Source organism: Microtus pennsylvanicus, chromosome 21 (genome assembly GCF_037038515.1).
Source record: "Microtus pennsylvanicus isolate mMicPen1 chromosome 21, mMicPen1.hap1, whole genome shotgun sequence".
NCBI classification, from domain to species: domain Eukaryota; kingdom Metazoa; phylum Chordata; class Mammalia; order Rodentia; family Cricetidae; genus Microtus; species Microtus pennsylvanicus.
Genome location: NC_134599.1, coordinates 1192400 through 1200567, shown reverse-complemented (window position 1 = coordinate 1200567; position 8168 = coordinate 1192400). Strand labels below are relative to the sequence as shown.

Sequence of the window (8168 nt, the reverse complement as noted above, 5' to 3'; positions counted from 1 at the left end):
GGGGGCATAGCTCAGGGGTAGAGCATTTGACTGCAGATCAAGAGGTCCCTGGTTCAAATCCAGGTGCCCCCTAACTCTTACATTTGCTTTTGTGTGTCAGGAATGGGCATCTACTTTTTGTTATTGTTGTTTGTTTGTTTGTTTGTTTTGAGACATGGTTTCTTACTGCATCCGGGGTTTACTGGTTGGCTATACTGACAACCCCTCCTTGTCCTTCCTTGCGCTGGGTGCAAGCTGCCCCCAATTCTCCCAGATCCTTTCTCTTTCCATCTTTGTCCTCCTGTGCCTGTTTCCCAGTTCTGGGATAACAGGGACACTATACCTTTCTATGCTTTTTGCACGGGGGCTGGAGATTTGAGCTTAGCTGTTAGTGCTCACAGGGCAGAACACTTTCCCCAATGATCAGTCTTCACAGCCCTGCCACTAGTTCCAACCACTGAAATAGGTGCTGGAATTCAAGTTTTTCTTCCTTAGAAGATATAAGGATACATTTTCTTTTTCCAGACCCAGTACATGAGGCTTTATTGTGGTGGTTTTGAACCCCAAATATCCATTAGGAACACTTCAAGAGTCTATAAAAGCTTCCTTTCCCAGGCCTCACCCATACCAATTAAACCAGAATATCCTGGGCGGGGCCCATACACCATAAAAGCTTCCTGGTGGTCTCTGGACCACAGAGGTGGGAAACAGCACTGCAGAGCTTCCTGGGAGCCTCCTCAGCCTACGGCACCCATCACCCATGTTCTCAACCTTTGCTTAGGCCACAGTATCTGTATATGCTTATACTTGCAACGTGGATACTCAGAGCACTCCAGGGTAAACTTCTCAGCTTTCATTGGTTGTCTTGATTCTTTCTGTCTCTCCAATAATCCTGCTGGGAAGTAGGATTACTTGGTTTTCTGTTCTTCAATTTGAAGTGGCCTGGATTCTTTCTTCCTATCAAGTTTTTTCAAAACATAAAAGGTCTTATTTTGTGTGTTGCACCCTATGCCTTTTTAAAGAGGAGATAGTCTCATTTTTTAAAACGTTTTTTTTTTTACTTAGATTCTTTTTTTTTCTGTAAGCAACTGTTTTAGTTATTTCCACTTGGAATACCCTGCAGCTGTGCATGTCAGAGCGCATGTGACTTGCTTTCCACTCCATTACTGAGTGGATGGTGGGTAGGTGCATATCTGCATTGCACTTTAAGAAAACAACACAATGCATGGAAGAAAAGGATAAAAAGGTAATAATCTGCTGTGAGATAAAATTTATTTATCATCAAAACTTTCTTAGGACTCACATAAAGTCCGATTACAGGCCAAATGGTGTTAAAATGCAGACAAGATGGTGTTTATTAGACAGCCTCAGCAGGACTGATGGTATAGCTTAGGGGTTGAGAACCTGACTATGGATCAAGAGGTCCCTAATTCAAGTTTATGTACCCCCAGTGAGGTTTGCTTTTAGCACCCTATATACAGACTGTACTTCTTCAGGTTGCCATTGTCCAGGTCAATGGGCACTAATAGAAGGTGATAGGAGAGAACACTAGGTGATAGAGACACACTAGGCAGGAAGGACACTAGTCTAATCATCCATTGAGCTGGATCAGTAGAATGTTCCAGAACCAGAAATGTGGTTCTAGAACATGATCGTGTTACTAAGCATCATGTGATTAGGCAGGCTGCCTGTCATGGTCTTTTCCTTCAGGAATACAACACAGAAGTGCAGACTAAAAGAAGTGTTTCTACATGTGCCTGCGTTCCAGAATGATCTGATTCTTGTACACAGTCCCTGATCCCATCTCCAGACTTTCTGCAGGCAGAGACTGGAGCCGACCAAGGCAGAGCTTATATATGCTTCAGGGAGCAGAGCTGGGACTGTAATGCTGCCCACGAGTGTTGGAGTACAGGTGTCCATCATGAGCCTGATACCAGGCCTGGAGCGGAAGGTGTTTCCCTGTTGAGTTGCAGTCTTACTTTGGTCCAGTATTTCTTTGCTGCACCCCCGTTTCTCCGTTTTGGAACAGGAATGTTTATACTGTCTGTTGTATGTGGTGGTTTGAGTGAGAATGGCCCCCGCAGGCTCGTATATTTGAATGCTTGGTCCACAGTTGGTAGAACTATTTGGTATGGCCTTGTTGGAGGAGGTGTGTCACTGGGGGTGGGCTTGAGGTTTCAAAAGCCCACACCATTCCCAGTCAGCTCTCCCTCTTCCTCTGCCTTACGCTCCAGTCATACCTGCCTGCCGGCTGCCGTGCTTTTCACCGTGATGGCCATGGACTAGCCTCTGGTACCATAAGCTCCCAGTTAAATGCTTTCTTTTATAAATTACCTTGGTCATGGTGTGTCTTCACAGCAATAGAACAGTAATATTGCATACTGGAAGTATATAACTTCATTTTCTTATTGTTCAATGACTTGTGGTTGAAAGGGTACCTTGATTCTCAGAAGATGCTCTGGACTTTTTGCAGTGCTGAGGTTGTTAAGGCTTCAGGGACTGACTAAAGCTGCTGTGTGCTAGGAGAGAAGCACGTGACTGTAGTAACCAGGGCTGTAGCATACAGTTCACAGATGGCGCAGTGATCGTTCACTAAATTTGGAATTACCATTGAAACACATAGGTGTATCTATGAGGGTGTTTAAAATATAAGGTTGTCACTAGCTTCCAGGAAAGCAAAGGTTCTACTCAAAACCTTAGCCCTTCTTAACGCCATCTGGATAATCCATGAATCCTATTACCTAATCATCATGATAGAAACATTAAAGACAATTCAAAAAAAAGTTGAGGTAGAAATATATTTGAAAAACGAGCCTAGGAGGAGGTACATGAGGAGGTAAATAATTCTTATTTACAAAGTTAGTCAGTTGCTGATTTCAGACTGAATTGAGTTAGACAAGCCACACAATAGTGATTTTATTTAGGAGCACACAGACCAGGACATGCAGCCATAATGGAGCCATCTTAGAAACAGACCAGGACATGCAGCTAGATGGAATCATCTAAGAAACAGACCAGGACATGCAGCCAAATGGAGCCATTTTAGAAACAGACCAGGACATGCAGCCATAATGGAGCCATCTTAGAAACAGACCAGGACATGCAGCCAAATGGAACCATCTTAGAAACAGACCAGGACATGCAGCTAGATGGAATCATCTGAGAAACAGAAAGTAGATATAAAAAGACGGTTTTCTTGATAAGCTTGAAAAAAATTGTCTTCTAAATATACTTGTGCAAGATCCCTTGATAAAAACAAAAGCACATTATCTTAGATATTGTTCTATTGCTGCAAGGAGACACCATGACCAAGGCGACAGTATAAAAGGAGGCATTTAGTTTGGTGCTTGCTTACAAACAAAGGGCTAATATGTGAAGATTGCTGTAGGGAGTGTGATATCTGGCTTGAAGGCATGGTGCTGAGTGCTCACATGAACCATAAGCTGCAGGCAGAGAGAGTGATACTGGGCCTGCCTCAGGCTTTTGAAATCTCAAAGCCAACCCCAAGTAACACACTTCCTCCAACAAGGCCACACCTTCTAATCCTTCCCAAACATTTTCAACACCTGGGGACCAAGCATTCCAATATTAGAGCCTATGGGCCACTCTTACTTAATCGCCACACACATGTCAAATTAAAACTATCCGTGTCATGGGGATATATCTGAAAGGCAAGGTAGAACCTATAGCTTCAGCATTACCTAGTTCTAAAACAGAGACTCTCTCCATCACCTCCTCTGCTGTCAGAACTCCTTGACCCACTCAGGCCTGAAGACGCATCTTCACAGTCTAACCAGCAGCCTTCCTCAGGTGCTAACACACAGATCATCCATGAGCTAGAGAGATGTCTTCACATGCAGGTACCAGATATGTTGCAAAACACAAAGCAGACAGGGCCTCTTCACCCCAAGGGCTTGCTGTATTACTGAAGAAACAAGACATGTAAATTAAAAAACCCTTGTAGCTCATGTCCTCCTGTTTCCAGCTGTGCTGTTTCCACAGGTGAGGTTTGTGTGTGTGTGTGTGTGTGTGTGTGTGTGTGTGTGTGTGTGTGTGTGTGTGTGTTATGTCATGGCAACAGGGGCCAGAATTGGAGACACTGGGGATGTTTGGGATGAGTTAGTGGAGGCAGCAATGCTGGTCTTGGCAAATCTTGTGATACAAATAAATTGTAGGAATGTTGGGTGTGACTATGAAGGTGAAATACACTTATTAAACATCTCTGACAAGGAAGGGGCATAACAAGGAGGTAGCATGAATAATAGAAACCCAGAGACAGTTGAAGCTGAAAATCAGGAAAACAAAATAGCTAACACCTAGAGAGACCTTTTGCCCCTACCAAACCTTCAGACTGAAAGGACTAGAGATCCTGTCTGCAGAAATCCTCAGACCCACACTCCACTGAGTTCCTGTCTCTTTCCCTTTATATTCCTCTCTCTGCCAAGCCATATTGCTCCTGTCTCCACCTCCTTAGTGCTGGGATTAAACATGTGTCATTCCCAAACACTGGGATTAAAGATGTGAACCACCACCACCTGGATCTGTTTCTGGATTGAGCTTGTATAGTCCAAGGTAGCCTAGAACTCACAGAACTCTTTTTGCCTCTGTCTCCTGAGTCCTGGGATTAAAGGTGTGTGCCACCACGCCCTGGCCCATATGGTTGACTAGTGTGGCTGCTTTGCCCTCTGATCTTCAGGCAAGCTGTATTTATTAAAACACATATAATATACCACTATAACTCAGGGGTAGAACATTTGACTGCAGATCAAGAAGTCCCTATTTCAAGAAGAAGTCCCAGGTGATCACTACCATGAATTTATTCTTTAGTTTATACCCCAAGAGTTATCACTCAATACTGTTTTTCTTCCATTTATTCCACTTAATGGTCTTCAGCAGAGCTGGGAGCTACAGATCATGTGGATGGATGGCAACCTCCCATCTATTCCTACGAGCTCAGTTGCCCCCCACTGCATTCTTATTATGACTCCTCTCTTCCTGCATATATCTGGTTTGTCTGGTTCTGTTGGGGCCTTAAAGAGAAGGCAAGGACTATGTTGGAAAATTCTTCTAAATTTTCCAGGCACAGCAGCCATACAGACAGCTGGTGTCCAGGGACCAGAAAGGAGGCTAAACATAAATTTTCTCCCTCTATGACTGTCTGGTGAACATGTGTTCAGAACTAAGGAAAATAAATCCCAGAACCCGACTTTCTGTAGAGTGTGGGTGTTACCCATGTGAGCTTTTTCCATTTCCAGAGCCTCCTGCTCTCTTGCTTCATCCTCACAGACTAAAATATGGCTCAGCTGCTCTACCAGGGAGACAGGGACCCTGCAGTGTTGCTGCTCCAGCGCCAGCTGTGGCCCTGTGAGAACCTTGAGTGACAGCCCACTCTGTCTTCAGGGAAGGAGGAGAGGGTGATGGAGACCCAGGTGGAAGGCAGTTGGCAGCTGAGGAGCTGACCCAGGACAGCAGGGTGAAATGGGCTCAGGTCTGCAGACTGCTCCTCTAATTTCCTTGGCTGATGATGCTCAAAAGGATGGGCCAGGCCTGCTGCAGAGCTGAGGAAGGCATCTCACCAGTCAGGTCTGGCTGCTTCTGGGAAGTAGGTCTGAGAAGATCTGTAATTTAACTTTATAGTCAGAATTTATCACCACACAGATGAAATGTATTGACTGGGCACACTGGCACCAGTGGGGGTATAGCTCAGGGGTAGAGCATTTGACTGCAGATCAAGAGGTCCCTGGTTCAAATCCAGGTGCCCCCTTATTTATGTTGGAATCTGGTTACTGACTTATTGCACTCATCTAAGTCAGACTCATAGTAGGTGCAGGACGTCGGCAGAGGTTGGCTGAAGCATTTTAGTCACTAAGCCACTAACGCCCTCTGCTGAAGGGATGCAAGAACAGTGCTCTCTGATTAGGAAGGTGATTTGCTCCTTTTGTAAGTTTAGCAGCATTAGGATGTCGCTGAAACATTTACTGGGTTGTCTTATCTGATTCCAAAGTACAGGGCCTGCAGGATGCTCACTGCTGGAAAGATAGGGTACAGTGGCTGTCGTGAAGACCCACAGGCATAAAAATTCATACTTGAACTTACAGAGCTGAGAGGCTGTTTCGGAGTAAAGCAACGGCTGTGTGGGCCATTTCTGACAGGCTGCTTTTGCCACAGAGTCTATGGGAGGAGCGGGACTTCCCATGAGAATCGACTGGTCATGAAGAGAATTCAGAGGCAATGGCAGATAGCACTTTGCTGTTGGAAAAGTGAAGCTGATTCCTGTCCATGGCAGGAGGCCTCGACTACATCAGTTCAAGGCAGGAAGATACCGGGCGTCTTCCAGTTACATACATCCTTGTGAGGATGGATTTGATTCAAGTGCTACCTAGTCAATTCTGTTAGATGGAAGCGAGCATCCCAGAAGAAGGAAGACTGTCCCACAGAAGCCCAGCACCTCCAAAAATACACCACTGAGCTGTGCTGTGACCATGGCTTTTGAAAAATTGGGTGAAATTATTTGAACCCCAAACTTTTCTTTGGGAGCTCTGTTGACAAGCCATGATCTCCACCCCTGCTCCCCACACTCATCAGGTACTGACTGAAGAGAAGGCAGAGTCTCTGACTTACTATAGGACTTCAGATTGTGGTTCGTGGTTGAGAAGAACCCTTGAGATAAATGAGGGGCCTTTGTGGGTAGAGAAGGAAACTCTGAGTTAGCTGGTTATGGGTCTACTTTGATGAAACACACAGTATATCAGGGGATGCTCAGGCATGGCAACAAGGTAAAATACCAAGGAAACTCTATCGAGACAAGGGGTTATTATAACCGATACATAGAATGTTTGACTGTAGACTTAGATTCTGAGCTTAAATCAAGGTGATTTTTACTGCTATTTCCATTCATTTGTAAGCCTAAAACTGCCATCTTTAGTGTTCTGCTTACTTGTCACCTCCAAACCATCCTGCCTAGGACCCTGTCAGTGTCTTTTGGGGACATTGGATATCAATCATAAATGAGAGTCCCATCGATGGTTAATGATCTGTGTCTATGTCAGAAATTCTCAGTTAGTTGCTTCATAAACCTGGCATTGTGGAGGCATGTCCCGAGTCAGAGGTTGTCCAGGAATCCTGAGGCAAAGTCAGTGGGTCAGTTTGTCCCACTCTGTCCACTGTGCAGTACCAACATGTCCTTCAGTCATTGTTCCTTTTTAATTTTATGTGTATTGTGTTTTTCCTGAATGTCTGCCAGTATAACACATGACTGCCTGGTACCAAGGAATTCAGGAGAGCATGTCAACCATCCTGGAGCTGGAGTTAGAGACCATTGTGAGCTGCCAAGTGGGCACTAGGAATCACACCTGGGTCCTCTGGAAGACCAACATGTGCTCTCAAACAAGCGCTGTCTCTCCAGTCTCCCCACTTCAGTCTTGTCTCCCTGTTCCATCCTTCAGTCTTGTCTCTTTTTTTCTTAGTGGACAAATCTCTTCTATTTACTTTGGTTTCCACCTATAAATCTCTTGGCCAAGGTTTAAAAGGTCCCAGTGATATGTGACAAAATGAATCTGCATGTAGCCTCAGACACCAGAATATAGGCTACCTTCTCCTTTGTCCTGGTCACTTTTGGCCTACCAGATTCCCCTCTTACTGCCCACCGAGAGTGACTAGAAGACGCATATGGCTGGAATTCAACACACAGAAGGCAAGGGTCTGCCATGACCCTATTTGCTTGCTCCTCAGTGTGAGGTGCATACTAGCTGGCTATGTGTGCTTCTTGGATCCAAAATCTTTCAAGTGACCATGTCTTCACCATATTTAGAAGGTGGAGTGATTTTCCTAACCTTAGGCCATAATTGTTTCAGCAGAATGAACCAGTATCTGTATCTAGAACCATGTGTGAAAGCTGGAACAACAATTGGGGAGGGCAGTGTGCCTCCAATTTGTTTAGCTGGGAGCTGTGGCTCCAATATACAAAGAACTCAAGAAACTAGACATCAAAAGACGAAATAATTTAATAAGAAAAGTGGGTACAGATCTAAACTGAGAATTCTCAACAAAGAAATCTGAAATGGCCAAAAGAAGTGCTCAATATCCTTAGTCATCAGAAAAATGGAAATCAAAACAACTCTGAGATAATGTATTATACCTGTCAGAATGGCCAAGACAAAAAACTCTGATAACAACTTATGATGGAGAGG

General features: G+C 44.6%; 2 non-coding genes across 2 annotated transcripts; both read left to right on the top strand.

Annotated features, from left to right (window-relative positions):
* Trnac-gca (transfer RNA cysteine (anticodon GCA)) lies at window positions 1-72 on the top strand. The gene has a single exon. It is a non-coding gene; the product is annotated as a tRNA-Cys (tRNA).
* A 5599-nt stretch (window positions 73-5671) lies between these two features.
* On the top strand, window positions 5672-5743 carry Trnac-gca (transfer RNA cysteine (anticodon GCA)). Its single transcript has one exon. It is a non-coding gene; the product is annotated as a tRNA-Cys (tRNA).
* Window positions 5744-8168: the final 2425 nt, after the last annotated feature.